The sequence below is a fragment of the Dendropsophus ebraccatus genome, chromosome 2 (assembly GCF_027789765.1).
Source record: "Dendropsophus ebraccatus isolate aDenEbr1 chromosome 2, aDenEbr1.pat, whole genome shotgun sequence".
NCBI classification, from domain to species: Eukaryota; Metazoa; Chordata; class Amphibia; order Anura; family Hylidae; genus Dendropsophus; species Dendropsophus ebraccatus.
In genome coordinates this window covers 130454269-130473704 of record NC_091455.1, presented here as the reverse complement: position 1 = coordinate 130473704, position 19436 = coordinate 130454269, and the positions used below count along the sequence as shown (strand labels likewise).

The window sequence follows — 19436 nt, the reverse complement described above, 5'->3', positions numbered from 1 at the left end:
GAGTATTGGCACACAAATAGGAAAATACCAGGGTGGCCCCTTTTGTGTCAAAGTCGGTTGCAAATATTACAACATGACAAGGGTTTACCAAAGCCAGGTATCCATCCACAGACAGGTGTTCCGGGGTATTGCCACTTGTCAGTGACGAGTAGGATTCTGGCAAAGGGGGCAATGAAAAAAAGACAAACAAAACACTGAGCTCGGAGATTCCCCTATGGATCCTGGGGACAGTGCACAGGACTGCTGTGTGGCAATGCAGCCATTTAGGATACCACAAAAGATGGATGTCAAGCTCCAGTCCAAGGTTCCAATGCAAATATCTTTATTAATATAAAAATAAACACTACATAGTCCACAGAGAGAAGGCAGAGAGAAGGCAGTCGTGTAATTGACAGACGTATTGAGCTGTGACTCTCTGTACTGGCTGGAATTCCTGTGTTTAGTCTTTTTTTTTACAACAGGAGACTGGACCTGTATTTCTGGTAAGTTCAGTTTTGTTTTAGAGTGCCTTCACACACAGTACCCATTAATCCCATTGAGAATACATACTTAGGCTATGTCCACACTACGTAAAACTACGGCCGTAGTTCTCGCCGCAGAACTATGGCCGTAGTTTTGAGGAGATGAACATAGCCTTATGTGCAATGGGATCCCGGCCAGAGCGTACACACATCGTATACGCTCCGGCTGGGATCCCATGCGGCGCTGGAAAAAACTGACATTATCAGTTTTCTTTGGCCGGAATTCACTGAAGACTGAAGACAGAAAGACCTGTCAGTTCACACAGTGAAGCGAGCGGCTCCGGACGCTTGCTTCACTGTGGGCTATGGGAAGCTCTGATGCGGGCGCGGACTGACATCCTGCTGCGTGTATGTAAGTTATACCTGGCGGCCGGAGTATACATTACCTCCTTCCCGCTCCGGCTTGCTTCATGGGTTCTCGACTGGACGTCCCGCTCAGTCAATCAGTGGCTGCATCGGGGCAGTGCACTGATTAGCCAAGCAGGACGAGCAAACACCGGGAACCCCCAAAGCAAGCCAGAGCGGGGAGGAGGTGATGTATGCTCGGGGGTTAACGGCTGGGGGCTTCACTTCCTGGATAAAAAGGTGATGTCACGACCTGACTCCCAGAGCTGTGCAGACTGTTGCTGCTGGAGAGGATGATGGCAGAGAGATGCTCAGTGTCCCTCCAGTGCCCTGTGTCCCTCTGCCATCATTCTCTCCAGCAGCCACAGCCCGCACAGCTCTGGGAGTCGGGTCGTGACATCACCATTTTATCCAGGAAGTGAAGCCTTGGTGCAGTAGTAAGTGCAGGGAAAAGAGCACTTTATAAGCATTTCCCGTAATAATTGTATATTGGTGATTTGTATAACTTTTGGGGGGCAATACAATACTTTAACCCCTTCACGTCAGCCATCTGTATATATACGTTCCTATTGCACATGCCCCGTGCAGTAGGAATGTACATATACGTTCCTGACTGACAGGGGCTTTGTGATGAGAACGGGATCGCTGCAGGGACAGCGATCCCGCTGTCATCTGTGTACAGCACCGGAGATAATGAGAATCAGCTGCGATTCCGCAGCTGACCCCCATTAACCCCTTAGTGACCGCCGAAACGGCGGTCACTAATGGGCCGGTGCCGCCGCTGTATTTCATCTCCCCCCACCGTGAATCCACGGTGGGGGGAGATGAAATAAGTAAAAATCAGACCCCAGATCAGCCCCTAGTGCCCCAGTCACTAACCCCCCCTCCCGCGGCGGCCATCGGATCCAAGATGGCCGCCACGATCACTGTGAACAGACTAATGTCTGTTCACAGTGATCAAAAAATAAAAATGAATGAAAGCCCCATGCTCTCCGCCACCGGAGGTAGCGGAGAGCATGGGGCAGTCATCGGGACCCCCCCTGTGGGGTCCCGGTACAAGCGATCAGCGGTATATACTATATACCGCTGATCGCTTGTGCCATGTGCCGCCGGCAATTTTTATCCCCTGTCACCATGAATGATTGGTGACAGGGGATAAAAAGTGATGTCCCCCCACCCTCCAAGTCGCCCCCCACCCCCCCTGTCACCCCCGTCCCCCAGTCACCCCCCCCTTCCCCATATACTCACCTGCTCCTGGAGCTCCTTCCTCTTCCGTGTCCTGGCTGGTTATGAAGTGCGCATGCGCTCCACAACCAGCCAAGCTCTGAAAATTTAAAGTGACAGACCAATTTGGTCTCTGTCACTGAACTATGATTACTGTGATAGAAAATATCACAGTAATCATAGTAATACAGTGAAAATGAATGTATAAAGTACAAATAGTGACAAACATACAAAAAAATAAAACACACACTTTTTATTATAGTAATAATTGCAGTTTACTCCCAAATTACCCCTAACCCCCCCCCCAGATTACCCGTAACCACCGCAGGTTGCCCGTAACCACCGCACGTTGCCCATAACCACCCCAGGTTGTCCGTAATCACGTCAGATTGCACGTAACCCCCCAGATTACCCGTAACCACCGCACGTTGCCCATAACCACCGCACGTTGCCCGTAACCACCGCACGTTGCCTGTAACTACCACAAGATGCCAGTGACCCCCTCCAGATTGTCCGTAATCACCCCAGATTGCCTGTAACCACCCCAAATTACATGTAACCACCCCAGATTAGCTATAAGCACTTCACTCTATCCGTAACAATTCTAGATTGTCTGTAACCCCTCCAGGTTGCCCGTAACCACCGCAGGTTGGGCATAACCACCCCAGATTGCCCGTAATCATGCCAGATTACATGTAACCCCCCCAGATTGCACGCAACCATCGCAGGTTGCCTCTGACCACCGCACGTCGCCTATGACCACCGCACGTCGTCTATGACCACCGCACCTTGCATCTGACCACCGCACCTTGCCTCTGAACACTGCACCTTGCCTCTAAACACCCCAAATTGCCAGTGACCCCCTCCAGATTGCCCGTAACCACGCCAGATTACAGGTACCCACCTCAGATTACCTATTAGCACTTTAGTTTATCCGTAACCACAGCAGGTTGCCTGTAACCACCCCAGATTGTCCGTAACCACCCCAGATTGTCCGTAACCACCCCAGATTGTCCGTAACCACCCCAGATTGTCCATAACCACCCCAGATTGTCCATAACCACCCCAGATTGTCCGTAACCACCCCACGTTGCCCGTAACCACCCCACGTTGCCCGTAACCACAGCAGGTTGCCTGTAACCACCCTAGATTGTCTGTAACCACAGCAGGTTGCCCGTAACCACCCCAGGTTGCCCGTAACCACCCCAGATTGTCCGTAACCACCCCAGATTGTCCGTAACCACCCCAGATTGTCCGCAACCACCCCAGATTGTCCGCAACCACCCCAGATTGTCCGTAACCACAGCAGGTTGCCTGTAACCATACCAGATTGTCTGTAACCACAGCAGGTTGTCCGTATTCACCCCACGTTGCCCATAACCACCCCAGGTTGCCTCTAACCACCCCAGATTGCCTCTAACCACCCCAGGTTGCCTGTAACCACCCCAGGTTGCCGTAACCACAGCAGGTTGCCTGTGACCACCCCATGTTGACTGTATCCACCCCAGATTATCCGTAACCACCCCAGATTACCCGTAACCACCTCAGACTGCCCGTAACCACCCCAGACTGCCCGTAACCACCCCAGACTGCCCGTAACCACCTCAGACTGCCCGTAACCACCTCTAGATTACCCGGAACCACCCCAGACTGTCTGTAACCACCCCACATTACCTGTAATCTAATTTTTTTTATTGTATTTTAGTAACTGCGCTATTCTAATAACTGTTACTAGCTGCGGTTTTGCTCCAGCAAATTGGCGCTCCTTCCCTTCTGAGCCCTGCTGTGTGCCCATACAGTGGTTTATGCCCACATATGGGGTACCGTTGTACTCAGGAGAACCTGCGTTACAGATTTTGGGGTACATTTTTTCTCCTGTTCTTTGTGAAATTTAGAAATTTCAAACTAAACCAACATATTATTGGAAAAATTCAAGTTTTTCATTTTTACTGGCCAATTTTGAATACTTTCCTCTAATACCTGTGGGGCCAAAATGCTCATCCTACCCCAAGATGAATTCTTTGAGGGGTGTACTTTCCGAAATGGGGTGACTTTTGGGGGGATTCTATTCTGTAGACATTACAGGGGCACTGCAAACGCATCTGGTGCTCAGAAACTTCTTCAGAAAAATCTGCAGAGAAAATGCTAATTGGCGCTCCTTCCCTTCTGAGCCCGGCTGTGTGCCCATACAGTGGTTTATGCCCACATATGGGGTACCCTTCTACTCAGGAGACCCTGCGTTACAGATTTTGGGGTGAATTTTCTCTCCTGTTCCTCGTGAAATTGAGAAATTTCAAACTAAATGAACATATTATTGGAAAAATTCGAGTTTTTCATTTTTACTGTCTAGTTTTGAATACTTTCCTCTAATACCTGTGGGGTCAAAATGCTCACCACACACCAAGATGAATTCTTTGAGGGGTGCACTTTCCAAAATGGGGTGACTTATGGCGAGATTTTACTCCGCTGGCACTACAGGGGCACTGCAAACCCACCTGGCGCTCAGAAACTTCTTCAGCAAAATCTGCATTGAAAAAGCTAATTGGCGCTCCTTCCCTTCTGAGCCCAGCTGTGTGCCCATGCAGTGGTTTATGCTCACATATGAGGTACCGTTGTACTCAGGAGACCCTGCGTTACAGATTTTGGGGTGAATTTTCTCTCCTGTTCCTCGTGAAATTGAGAAATTTCAAACTAAATGAACATATTATTGGAAAAAATTTGAGTTTTTCATTTTTACTGTCTAATTTTGAATACTTTCCTCTAACACCTGTGGGGTCAAATTGCTCATCCTACCCCAAGATGAATTCTTTGAGGGGTATACTTTCCAAAATGGGGTGACTTATGGGGTTTTTTCTCTCTGCTGACACTACAGGGGCACTGCAAATGCACCTGGCGCTCGGAAACTTCTTCAGCAAAATCTGCAATGGAAAAGCTAATTGGCGCTCCTTCCCTTCTGAGCCCCGCTGTGTGCCCATGCAGTGGTTTACGCCCACATATGGGGTACCGTAGTACTCAAGAGAACATGTGTTACAAATTTTGGGGTGCTTTTTCTCTCATGTTCCTTTTGAAAATGAGAAACTTTAATCTAAACGTATATATTATTGGAAAATTTTAATTTTTAATTTTTTTACTGCCTAATTGTGAATTCTTTCCTCCAGCCCCTGTAGGGTTAAAATGCTCATTATACCCCTAGATTAATTCTTTAAGGTGTCTAGTTTCCAAAATGGGGTCACTTAGGGGGGTTTTCAGGATACCAGACTTCTAAATCCATTTAAAAAAAAGAACTGGTCCCTAAAAAAAATCAGTTTTGGAAACTTCACGAAAATGTGATAATTTGCTGATAAATTTCTAAGCCCCATAACACCCTAAAAAATTAAAATATGTTTACCAAATTATGCCAGAATAAGGAAGACATATTGGTAATGTGACTTAGTAACTAATTTATGTGCTATGACGTTCTTTTTTTAGAAGCAGAGAATTTCAAAGTTCATAAAATGCAAATTTTTTTAATTTTTCATGATATTTTGATGTTTTTCACAAAAAACACACAAAGTAGTGACCAAATTTTGCCATATGTGACAAAAGAAAAATCTCAGAATCACTAGCATACGTTAAAGCATCACTGAGCTAGAAGAGCATAAAGTGAGACAGGTCAGATTTTGAAAAATTAGCCTGGTCATTAAGGCCCAAACTAGCTGCAGCACGAAGGGGTTAAAGATTTCCATGTGACCTCAGAAGGACTGAGTACATACGTCTTCATTTCAACGACAGAAACACACCATTAATGTACCTGACAAGATCCCACACATCATACTGTTTTGCCCCACGAGGTCTATACGTGACAGCGTACCGAGTACAGAGTAATAAGAAAATTGGTTGCCTAGTGGATAGCGGGCAGGACCCAAATTAAATAGACTGGACTTCAGACTGGACACCAGTACTAGTTGGGTTAGGAGTAGGGCCAGTATAGGCAACAATTTTCTTCTCTAGTTGGATATCAATAACATTATTAAAATCACCTATAATTAGTGTGGGCACTTCCGGTACTGACGTAATGAAATTTAAAATGGCTCTCGATATACCCTTAGAGTAAGGAGTTGGAATATAAATTCTAGTTATGATATAATGCACACAATAGCCCTTGCAGTAAAGACGCATATACCATCCCTCTGCATCCACCATAGATTTACGTTTAGTAAACATTACATTACGACAAAAAGGTAGCATGATAAGCTTGTCCCACCCATATCTTATTATCTTAATATCTTAAGGACACCCTTAGTATTATCCATGAGATGTACCTTTTTGTTAAGGAGCCTAGACCACTGATGTTCTTTGCGATAACATCCACTATCATCTCCATAAGAGCAACAGTAGAAAGGAAAAGAGCTTGAGAAGGGCCAATTAAAAAAGCATTCCATACCGAATACAAAGTGCCTCATGAAACCCGCTGCCTACCAATGGATAAAATGCCCACCAAAGAACAAACAATACTGCAACTGGCAGCGTATGGGGCCAACACTATAGATTCAAGTACAGAGCCTGGAAAATAGACTGAGGCATACACATGAGATGAAAAAGAAGAGGCAAGGCACCGTCATTATACAGTGAGTACTAGTTCAATCCTTTTCCATCTAGTTTGATATACATAAGTATGTAGCATAGCACATAAAGAGAGCAAATAGCTCCCCAACATTTAAAGGGGTAGTGCGGCGGTAAAAAATTATTCACAGAATAACACACATTACAAAGTTATACAACTTTGTAATGTATGTTATGTCTGTGAATGCCCCCCTTCCCCGTGTCCCACCACCCCCACCCGTGTACCCGGAAGTTTAGTGCATTATACATACCTGATCCGTGCCGACACGCGTCCGCCATCTTAAGGCAAAATCATCAGAGCATAGATAAGATGTATTCTCGTGGCATATCCCGCAAAGTCCACTCAGCAACCAGCAAGAGATAGCAAGAGCGTCTGTCAGATCTGCGGAGTCAAGTCTCGTTATCATCCAGCAAAGCTAACACAGAAGCAGGCTCCTCAAAAATGTGCATAGTACCCTCACAGGCGAGCCAGGTACAGCATGGTGTAGGGTATTTCCAGGGAATGCAGTCTCTACTTTATGTATAGGTTCTTTTCTCTCCTCTGTACCTTAGCAGAAAAGTCAAGGAATAAGCAGCTATTGCGGACATCCACAGTAATGCATTCTAATGTCCTGGACTTTATAATGCAGTATGCATATCAATACCACCCTAGGGGGGCACCTGGAGGCATAGGCCAGCTCCACTGCGAACAAAGGGGTCAGATTATCCTTGCTAAAGGTGTTCAGCAGCCCTCTTTCAAGATAATCCCTGGGGGTTTCTCCCCTCCACTTTTTCTAAAGTCCCAATTAAACAAATATTGTTCCGCCTCAAGAAGTTTTCAATGTTGTTGGCTTTAGCAGCTTATGGTGCGTTTACACAGAAAGATTTATCTGACAGATTTTGGAAGCCAAAGCCAGGAATGGATTTGAAAAGAGGATAGATCTCAGTCTTTCCTTTATGACCTGATCCCTGTTTATAGTCTGTTCCAGGTTTTGGCTTCAAAGATCTGTCAGATAAATCTGTCTGTGTAAACGCACCATAATGCTAAGTTTACACGAGGTGATTATTGGCCCGATCGTACGATTAATGTTCGAAGTAACAATTTTTTTCTATAACGATCAGCGTTTAGATGGAACGATATATCGTACAGAAAATTCATTTTGCGATCGCTTAAGCCTATCACACATAGGTAAAATTAGTGAACAACTGTTTACACGGAACGATCGGCGAATTTTTTACGAACGACGATTTAAGAACATGTTAAAAGATCAAAATGAAGGATTTATCAATCGTTCGCCGTGTTTACATGTACGATTATCGTTCGAATTGGATCGTTATCGCGAAAATTCGCCCGATAATCATTCCGTGTAAACGTAGCATAAGGCTATGTTTACACTGCGCATGAATCCGTCTGTAGTGCGAACCGCGAATATACGCACGTAGTTTTGAGGTTGATGCGTTTGCTTGAAAGTATACGATATACGCCCGCACAGTGCACACTACGTATGAGCTTACGGCCGGATCGTATACGGCGCTGTGAAAAATGAACAAGACCATTGTTTGAGGACGGAAATGTTGAAACTCACGGCCGTGGATTTCCATGCGGTCCCGTACAAAGTACTTATTTCAGCCAAATTGAACTTGATTTTTCGATCCAAAAGGTTCTGTGTAGTTTTTGGGGCTGGGCGAAGATTTCCAAGTAAATGACCTGCCTCAGATCGCTTCGAAACAAGTTAGGGAAGCATAACTGTACTGCGGGCGTATGTTTGCGGTTCGTACGCATCCGGCCGCATGTCTATTTTTCCCACACCCGTAGTTTCGGCCGCACATGTACATCGGCGTACGATCTACGGACGGATTCATACGCAGTGTGAACATAGCCTAATGCAGATAAATTATTGACCACTTTCATGTCCCGTTTCATGGGAGAAATCTGATCCTCTAGTTCCCCACTCGCTGCTCTACAGCTCCCATGCATTCTGACACCTTCTGTAAAATGATGGCGCAGTAGAATTATATCTTCCCTCATTATCAGGGAGTAATTTGAGATCAGAGTTCCCTCTGGAGATTGCCATGAAAACATCTTGCACTGTGGGGACAGTCTCAGGTTGTATGGTAGCCTCAGCATTTCTGTCACTGGGCCCACCACCTCCACACCTCTTAGAGCTGTCATTTCTAAAAGGACAACCCCTTGAGTTCTCTGTTCATCTGTATTTTAAACTCAGCATATTCTGAGGGCTGCAGACTATCAGTAAATGCTGGGGGTTGTAGTATAGTATTTGTAGTTTGAGGGTCCTAGGTGCATTTTACATGTGATGTTTTGTGGAACACCTATTTCTGTGGATGGTGTGTGGAAGTTGTCCCAGAAGAGCACATGTATTATCACCATACATATCACTATGCCGTCACACTGTGAGCAAATCCAGTAAACCAATACAACACAGTGACTAATACCATTACACCACTATTAAATTCCAATACCCCCATGCCCTCACATAGTAGAGCAGTAGATATATTTGATAAGCTCTCTCTGTGCCTCCATCTAGAATATAGCCCTCCTTTTAGCCCCCATATTGTAGTCAGTCCCCTCTGAGCCTCTATATAGTACTTTGGTCTTCCCTGTGCATCTATATAGTATTTAAGGCCCCTTTGTACATCCATATAGTAGTTAGACCCCTGATATAGTAGTTAGGCCTTTCTGTGTCCTCATATAGTAGATCAGCCGCTCTCTTTCCCCATACAGTTATTAGCCCCCATTTCCATTTAGTAGTAAGACCCCCGCTACATCCATACAGTAATTAGGCCTTCCCCCGGTAGGTAGTATCTTCCATGTAGCCAAGCCCCCATTGATAGTCTTTCTGGTAAGGAAGCATCCCCCAGTATTTAGTATTTCCCATGTAAGCATTCCTTCTGTAGGTTAACCCCCCCCCCCCCCCCCCAGTAGTTAGGCCCCCCTTCTGGAGACACCACTCTTGTAAGTAATCCCTCTGGTAGTAATCTTTCTTTACAATAAAAAGTATCCCCCCAATTAATGCATCCCCTACAGGTAACCCTCCTGGTAGTTAGCCCACCATTCTGTAGTATGCATCAAAGCATTGGCATCTTACTGTAGGTAATACTCATGTTAGTTACTCCTCCTCCCAGCAGATACCATCCCCATGTTAGGTATTTCCCCTGGCAAATACCTAACTGACCCTAGCAGATACCCTCCCCGTTAGGCATCTCTCCTTTTAGTTAGCTCCCCACCCCCATGTAGGTTACCCCCACTGTTAGTTAGCTCCCCCATGTAAGCATCTCCACTGTCTAGTTAAAAAAAAAAAAGCTATGCTGATCTGGCTGCAGCTCTCCAGTGCTCTGGAGGGAGAGAGCGGCCTTTTGTGAAAAGAAGCATAATGCTGCTTTTGTGAAAAAAAAAAAAGCTATGCTGATCTGGCTGCAGCTCTCCAGTGCTCTAGAGGGAGAGAGCGGCCTTTTGTGAAAAGAAGCATAATGCTGAAGAATGAACATGTTCATTCTTCAGCGCAGACAGGGCAGGAGCGCGCGCCTCCCATAGACTCCCATTATGAGCGGGAGGCTAACGGCATTCCGCGGTGGACAATTCCGTCACGGAATTCCGCTACCTTTCCTCAGTGGGAACGGGGCCTTACAAAGATTTACAAGAATATATAATAATACCATAAAATACATGCTTTATAGAGCTATTTTCCAAAAATGTTCCCTGAACACCTACAAAAATATATTTAAATTAAATCTCATATAACAACATACAACATACAACATTAAACTTGAGGGAGGAAAATACAGGCAAATTATTTCAAATCAGAGCATTTGGTGGGGAAACACAAGTACTACAGAATGTGTTAGGTTTAAAAAAAAAAAAAAAACCTATTACAATTAATTCCATGACAGATGAGAGGACTTGTAACAGGAGGTGAATGTTAAAACGGCACAGAAATCATATTTTTATCTGTACCCGCTAGTTTACATACTCTGCCTGAAGCTTGCCTTTAAACTGGCACATATGCCTCATTGACCTACTTAGTAAAGAGATTATCGTCTTGGAATAAAAGTACAAATAAGTTATTTTTCCAAGTTATATTAACTCTATTCTAAAACAGGCCAAGCTGATCTACCATCAGACTTTGTGCGATTAGTCAAAGACATGATGCATTAAAAAGTAATCTATCATTCGAACAGTGAGCGGACTGCAATAAGTTTGGGTAGTGAATGCTCAAAACCCCCAGAAATAAGCTATTACCACCAGAAAAAGCTGGCTATAAGTCCAAACTTCACTTCAATGGTTACTGCCATTTTAAACAACTTCCATTCCATCTCTAATGGTGTGTTTGCACAGAGAGATTTATCTGACAGATTTGTTAGGCCAAAGCCACGAATGGAATTAAAAAGAGCAGAAATCTCTGTCTTTCCTTTGACCTGACCTGTGCTTTGTTTATAGTCTGTTCCTGGTTTTAGCTTCAACAATCTCTCAGATAAATCTTTCTGTGTAATCGCACACTAACACATATTTGTAAATCATGTCAGGCACCAAAAATTACTTCTTACCTTTCGAAAAGGCTAGGTTGTTAGGCTCAGTTTGTCTTTACTCCTAGAAACACCAAGACACAACACATGAAATAAGGGGCTTAAATTGTGGCATGTGCAGGAGAGAGATTGTGCAGGGGCGGTCTTGGCATTTCTGGGGCCCCAAGCGAAGTTATGTCTGGGCCCCCCCCCCTCAACGCGTGTTCCAAAACAATAGACCGCTGTGTGTTGCCCCCAGTAGTATATACCCCTTGTGCGCTACCGCCAGTAATATATACTCCTTGTACTCACCTGGGTCCGGGCGTCTCCTCTTCTCTTCACTCTTGTGGCCGCAGGAAGGGTTTTCCCTGTGATCACAAGAGGCCGCACTCTCCTTGTCCTGGCGCCGATGCTCCAGTGATGTCACTGGAGCACCGGCACCACAAGGACAGAGGGGCCACTTGTGACCGCAGGGAAAACCCTTCCTGCGGCCACAAGAGTGACTGACAGGAAGGGGGCCAATGTCTCCCGCCCTGTCAGTGCTGCTGCATGTAACTATGAGCGCTCATTACGAGTGCTCATAGTTACAGTTTAGATGGCAGCAGCGAGCGGGGCAGCGGCCCTGTCCAGCGGTCTTGAGCACAAGAGCGGAGTGTGGGGGCCCCCCTGGATGTTGGGGGCCCTAAGCGATCGCTTGGGGTGCTTGGTGCTAAAGACCGCCACTGCATGCACACAGACTCTGGCTGTCAGTCATGTCATGACTGGTAGTGACTTTGTGTAAGTGAAGAAGACTCTCATGCTCACAGGTGAGGATAAGATAAGAAGAAGTCCACTTTTTGCCAGAAGAGCCCACTAAAGGCTGTATTCCAAGGGGCAACTTGAGGAGAAAATGAGCAGAGAGCCGAGTGTCCCCGCTCGCTGCCCCCACTACTACACGCAGCGGCAGCAAGCAGGTGAGTCCGGGGGAGGGCGGGGAGCTGCCCGGGTGAGCGCTTGATCGCCCGGGCAGCCCATAGCATGTAGCAGCGGTCTGCTGCCGCCGCTCCTATTCCACGGGGCTACAACAGCAGATCGTTGCTATATGAGTCGTTTGTCTTTCAACATGTTGAAAGACAAACAACTGCAACTATCAGCCAACATCGTTCATTTCAGCTGATCGTTGCCTTTTATTACATGGGGCGATTATTGGCCGTAATGGCCGATAATCATTCCGTGTAATGGGGTCTTAAAGTGTCACTGTCGTTAATTTTTTTTTTTTTTTTTGCAGCAATTAATAGTACAGGTGATTTTAAGAAATTATGTAATTGGGTAAATTAGGCATTATCTGCATTTAAAAGCCTTTTCCCAGGTCCCCCCTCCCCTCCTTTCTGTCATCCACTGCTCATTATCAGGAAATCTCGACTGTTTTACATCAGTCGCATCCTGTTTGTGCTATGGAGAGGGGAGAGGGGAGAGGGAGGAGAAGGGAGGGAGATTAGTCGGCAGCTGAGAGCAGAGAACAAAGGATTACACCACAGGGAGCCGCTAAAAGCCCCTATTCAGAGGTCAGAGAGGTCAGTGCTGACTTCGGAGGAGAGAGCCTGGCGAAGTAGCTGTAAATTAACTCTTTGTTGTCCTGTTTTGGTGCCTCATCTCCCTCCACCCCTCCCCTCTTCATAGAGAACAATGAAGACAGGGGAGAAAGCTTCAAACTGCTTTTTCATGATAAAAATGCATTTTTCGGCTAATAAACGAATTACAAAGTATTTTAAAATTGGCAAAAAAAATGTAACGACAGTAACACTTTAACCTCTTAACCCATAGAGGACCGGGCCAATTTAAATTTTTTTTGTTTTCGTTTTTTCCTCCTTGTGCTTAAAAGGCCATAGCACTTGCATTTTTTCACCTAAAACCCCACACGAGCCCTTATTTTTTGCGCAACTAATTGTATCTTGCAATGACAGGCTGAATTTTTTCAATTTTGTCTGGGCGATTTTTTTTCTTTCAATTTCACCACACATATAATTTTTTTCTGGTTTCGCAGCATATTTTATGCAAAAATTGAGTCTGCCATTGCAAAGTACAATTAGTGACGCAAAAAATAAGGGCTCATGTGGGTTTTTAGGTGAAAAAATGCAAGTGCTATGGCCTTTTAAACACAAGGAGTAAAAAAAGAAAAAGCAAAAATGAAAAGTGGCTCCGCCCTTAAGAGGTTAAGTGTCAGGTCTTGTGGTACGAGTCCCAGGTTTGGTTATCACTGGCATAGGCAAGGTTTAACCCAGGTTATCCCCAGGATAACCCAGTTATCCCACATTTAGGTTTAGCACGGCATAGTAGCTTTCTTACAAACTCCAATCTCCAACCTCAAACTGACAACTGACTAGAAGCCCTGGGCCAGGCCTGATGGTAAACTGCAGCAGCAACTCTCTATGTCTCTCACCCACACTGCAAAAAACTAAGAAAAAAATACCCACCCACCAGGAACTAACTATCCTAAATAGGCGTGACCGTGACCAAGCTTCTATTGGTGGGGAAAGTGCTAGAAGGTGTGAAGTGTGAGAGTGTGATAGGAGATAGAGTGTCATGCACCCAAACCAGTGATTGGATAACACAAAACAGTGAAGAACACACAAGTTAACCCTTTATCCTACAGCTGTGCATAGAGAAAGGTGAGAATGAGACACCAAGTGGTGATAATGCAAAATCACATCTATCATCCCAGAGTGTGACACCTGACAGAGATACTTTTTGACAGGAATATAGGACTTAGTGGCACACCTGCACTGGGACACTATATGATTTCTTTCATGTCTGTGAACATAGTACCTTGTAAAGTGGAAAGAGTAGCTGCAAAGTGCTAGGTGAGCAGAAATGGAAAACCAAACAAGGTAAAGGCTTCTCACCCATTTGCTGTCATCACAGGTCCGACTGGAACCGATATCTCTCTGTAGATACAGAGCAAATAATACTCACAATGTCTTCAAGACTTTAAAGGGGTTATCCGGCGCTACAAAACCATGGCCACTTTCCCCCTCTCTTGTCTCCAGTTTGAGTGGGGTTTTAAAACTCAGTTCCATTGAAGTAAATGGAGCTTAATTACACATCATACCTGAACTGGAGAAAACAGTAGGGGGAAAAGTGGCCATGTTTTTGTAGCTCTGGATAACCCCTTTAACTTCTTTTATTTGGAATATAGATGCAGCATATATTAAAGCTCAAAGCTGATGAAGACATCAAACTCGGACGCCCAGGCACGTCCTCACAACGGATGTTTCGGAGGCAAAGATTGCTCCTTCCTCATGCACAGGGCCTTACAGGGCAGGGCAGCATTATAAATTACAACAATTAACCCTTCATCAGCATGATCCTAGGTGTCCTAGGATCACTTTTCAGCAGATTCCAATGTTTCAAAATGCTTCTCTTTACCACCATCGCATGCCTATCATAAGTAGTACTGTACAGCAATTTATCTTGTGTTTTATCCTTTTTTTTACGTTTCTTCCTTAACTCATCTCTTTTCATCAAACTCATCTCTTTTTCTGTATTCTTAACTTCCCTTCTATTATATCCCCTTTCTATAAATTTATTCTTCTCAACATTTTTCAGATACTCTCTCTCTGGGCTGGCAATTCTCCTAGCTCTCATAAACTGGGATTTAGGCAAGCTTCTAAATATGTGGGGGGCATGTTGACTTTCACAATGTAACAAATTATTTCTGTCAGTCAGCTTGGAGAACATAGTAGTCTCAAACCTGTTTCCAAATCTTTGTACTTCCACATCCAAAAAGCCTAACCTATATTTTATGGACTCATGGCATCTATTAAGTGTATCAACAAAAGACAGCAATGACATTTCATCCGACATCCAGAGCAGACACACGTTGTCCACATAGCGCACCCAAGGCACGGGACAACAAATTTTCTTCGAACGCATGCATGAAAATATTCGCCAGACTTGGGGCTACCGACAAGCCCATTGAAACTCCGTGAGTCTGTAAGTAAAAGTCTTCTTTAAAGAGTCACTGTCGTTAAATTTTTTTTGCAGAAATCAATAGTCCAGGTGATTTTAAGAAACTTTGTAATTGGGTTTATTAGCCAAATATGCCATTATCTGCATGTAAAAAGCCTTTTCCCAAGTCCCCCCCCCCTCTCCTTTCTGTCTTCCACTCCTCAGAATCAGGAAATCTCGACTGTTTTTTCATCCGTCAGATCTGTCTGGTCTATGAAGAGGGGAGGGGGGAGGGGGAAGGAGTGAGATTAGAGGGCAGCAGAGAGCCAAGAACAAAGGATTGCACAGTGGGGGACCTATTCAGAGCCCTATTCAGAGGTCAGAGAGGTCAGTGGTGACTGAAGAGGAGAGAGCCCATGATGTGAATGTAAATTAACTCTTTGTTGTCCTGTTTTGCTGTCTCTACTTTCTCTCTCCATAGAAAAACCATAAAGACAGGGGGAGAGCTTCAAACTGCTTTTTCATGATAAAAAAAAATCATTTTTCGGCTAATAAAACTGATAACAAAGTTTCTTAAAATTGCCTGTACTATTGATTTCTGCAATAAAAATTTTAACGACAGTGACACTTTAAACCTAAAATTGTTTCTTCTCAGGACTAAATCCAACAATCCCATCAAAAAATTAATCATGCTGTTACTTAATTTACTGTTCAGCAGAAAGCAGCAGGCTTAAAACTGGGGGAAGGAGACTAAAAAGATAATAACAAGTATGGAATGAATTGTAAGTCTCCAGAAGGGGGATGAGTCAACATGTATTTTACCTGACTGGAATACCCCTTTAAAGATTGTAGAAATGCTGCTAAACTTCTAATATCCTACAACCATGCTAAATGATTCCAACAGAAAGAATCCATTGTAAATTAGAATTATCAACTACTTTATGCAACATGACTATCTTACACACAGAGATATTCAATTTTTTATAAATGCAGATTGTTCAAAATTTTCACAAAAAAACTAAAGGCTAAATGTCTTGATCAAAATTTACCACTAACATGAAGTAAAGTTATGACCACATGAAGAGACACAAGTCAGATTTGCAAAATGGGCCTTGGTCCTTAAATGGGTACTCCAGGCATACATAGTTTTATATATTGCTGGGTTGCAGAGAAAAAAACAAGTAACCCATACTCACGTCAATGACAGACAATTACTGGCCATGATGTTGTCCTGCAGGTTTAATAAAGCGAATGTACGCTTGTTCGTTGGTAAAAAAAAATTTCACTACCTGGTTGGCACTGGTGCAGAGATCCCGGTGGTGTGGTTTATTTTTCAATGCCACCCGGCATCCCCAATGTGACAATATCCTCTGCCCTTGGTGGCGTGCCAGACTTGATTCTGATGGAGGTGTGTGTGGTGTGCCCCCTGAGGTGTTATGTCGGAGGAGCTGCCAGTCACTTGCTAGGTGGTGAGGTGTGACGGCACTTCTGTGGTGATATCACAGTGGGCTGGAGTGGTGTAGTGACCCTCCCGGACTACTGGAACTGCCACCCACAGAAAAGGGAAATGTCCCAAGGATGTGGTATACACTCTGTTGGTGTGGGGTGAACAACCACAGAGTCTCTTTACTGAAAATAATCTCATTTTTACTTTGAAAGTGCAGCAGGTAATAAAACTTTGTGTTGACAGGATATTTTTCTCTTGAGAAAGCACTTGATAATACACTTGATAATACACTTAGTAGACCACTTGATAAGACAGCAACCAGATCTGTGATAGGGATACAGTGAAGAGTACAATCGTGCTGACTGAGTTGCGTGCTGAGAGATTCAAAGAATCAGAGGAGCAGAGAGGAGGATGCTGTGAGAGTCCCAACCCAAGTAGTACTGTGCTCTGCCGGGATGTTGGAGGATGAAGTACAAGAATATTTAGAAGAAGAATAGAATACTTGTGCACATGTTTTGACCTTTGGGTCTTCGCACCACCTACCTCCTAACAGTGCCCTATCAGTGTCGGGGGACCCATCCTAGAGGGTGACACAAGATCCCAGACATTGTTACCTGGGATGAGCGGAATGCTGAGGATTTCCTGCTTACAACCGCGCTGCGAGATAGAGTTCCTTGGCTCTTAGCAACTTTGCTCTGTACGGATCAGTTCCTAGCTTTCTGCTGTTTGTGGATACTGTCCTGCACTGTGACTTTTCTAGTCCACGGTGTGGGTTGAGGTTATCTCCGACTTGTCCTCTCCTGTAAGGGGTTTAACACTGTGTTGTGTAGCATAAGCTCAGAAGAAACTGTTAGCTGCGTCTTGTCTTGCTTCCTACCTATATGGGGATCTGACTAAGACTACTCCTGAAGGAAGGGGACCTGGCAGAGGGCCGGGGCCCAGAGAGGACCACTGTAGAGAGATGTCTAGGTTGCATTCTTCCTCTACAACGTCCAACACAAAAGACTCATATACTTCCTCTACCCATGTGACTTCCTTCCTCAGCGTATCTAGAAGGGTGTGACTATTAGCAACACCAGTGTCACTGAGGGGATATTGGTATACTGGGGTGCCAGTGGGCCGAAGTGCTCACAATGAAACCAGGGCCGTTTGTGGGAACTGGGCAGCGTTTAAAAAAAAAAAAAATATATATATATATATATATATATACATACCTCCCAACTTTGGCTGAGAGGAAAGAGGGACATGGACACGCCCCTAACCCCACCCAAAGACACGCCCCTAAACCATAAGACACGCCCCTAAAGCGGTCATAAACGCGTTGTTTTAGCGAGTCGATCACCATTTTCATGCTTCAAAATGGTGATTGACTCGCCGAAACCTCGCGTTTGTGACTGTTTGCTGTGCTGCACTATTTGTTAATGCTTTGCACATTGATGGAATAAACACTTCTTTTGCAACATAGAAGTTGGAGTGCCATGAAGTATCCGTATGGTATAGACATCTATCTCTGGTCAAGATTTAATTTGCTGGCACCAACATCATGGCTTGTGCTGCTGACATTTGTTATCTATCTATCTATCTATCTCCTATCTATCTATCTATTATCTATCTCCTATCTATCTATCTATCTATCTATCTATCTCCTATCTATCTATCTATCTATCTATCTCCTATCTATCTATCTATCTATCTATCTCCTATCTATCTATCTATCTGCCTATCTATCTATCTCCTATCCATCTATCTATCTATCTATCTATCTCCTATCTATCTATCTATCTATCTGCCTATCTATCTATCTATCTATCTATCTCCTATCTATCTCATATCTATCTATCTATCTATCTATGGAGATAGATGATAGATAGGCAGATAGATAGATAGGCAGATAGGAGATAGATAGATAGATAATAGGAGATAGATAGATAGATAGATAGGAGATAGATAATAGATAGATAGATAGATAGATAGATAGATAGGAGTTAGATAGATAGATAGGAGATAGATAGATAGATAGATAGATAGATAGATAGATAGATAGATAGGAGATAGATAGATAGATAGATAGATAGATAGATAGGAGATAGATAGATAGATAGATAGATAGATAGATAGATAGGAGATAGATAGATAGATAGATAGATAGGAGATAGATAGATAGGAGATAGATAGATAGATAGATAGATAGATAGATAGATAGATAGGAGATAGATAGATAGATAGGAGATAGATAGATAGATAGATAGATAGATAGATAGATAGGAGATAGATAGATAGATAGATAGATAGATAGATAGGAGATAGATAGATAGATAAATAGATAGATAGATAGATAGATAAATAGGAGGTAGATAGATAGGAGATAGATAGATAGATAGATAGATAGATAGATAGATAGATAGGAGATAGATAGATAGATAGATAGATAGGAGATAGATAGATAGATAGATAGATAGATAGGAGATAGATAAATAGATAGGAGATAGATAGATAGATAAATAGATAGATAGGAGATAGATAGATAGGAGACTATAGATAGATAGATAGATAGATAGATAGATAGGAGATAGATAGATAGATAGATATATAGATAGATAGATAGGAGATAGATAGGAGATAGATAGATAGATAGAAGATAGATAGATAGGAGATAGATAGATAGATAGATAGATAGATAGGAGATAGATAGATAGATAGATAGATAGATAGATAGATAGATAGATAGGAGATAGATAGATAGATAGATAGGAGATAGATAGATAGGAGATAGATAGATAGATAGATAGGAGATAGATAGATAGATAGATAGGAGATAGATAGATAGATAGATAGGAGATAGATAGATAGATAGGAGATAGATAGATAGA

General features: G+C 43.7%; 1 long non-coding RNA gene across 6 annotated transcripts in view; it reads right to left on the bottom strand.

The window, feature by feature from the left end:
- LOC138783535 (uncharacterized) overlaps window positions 1-19436 on the bottom strand; it is a 38653-nt gene that overhangs the window by 18395 nt on the left and 822 nt on the right. For 4 of the 6 annotated variants that reach the window (XR_011361705.1, XR_011361707.1, XR_011361706.1 and 1 more), the window contains exons 2-3: window positions 14075-14116; window positions 11235-11277 (exon numbers count right to left, since the gene is read on the bottom strand). This is a non-coding gene — a long non-coding RNA (uncharacterized lncRNA). The remainder of the gene's footprint in view (window positions 1-11234; window positions 11278-14074; window positions 14117-19436) is intronic. The other 2 variants (XR_011361708.1, XR_011361709.1) reach the window with 1 other exon arrangement.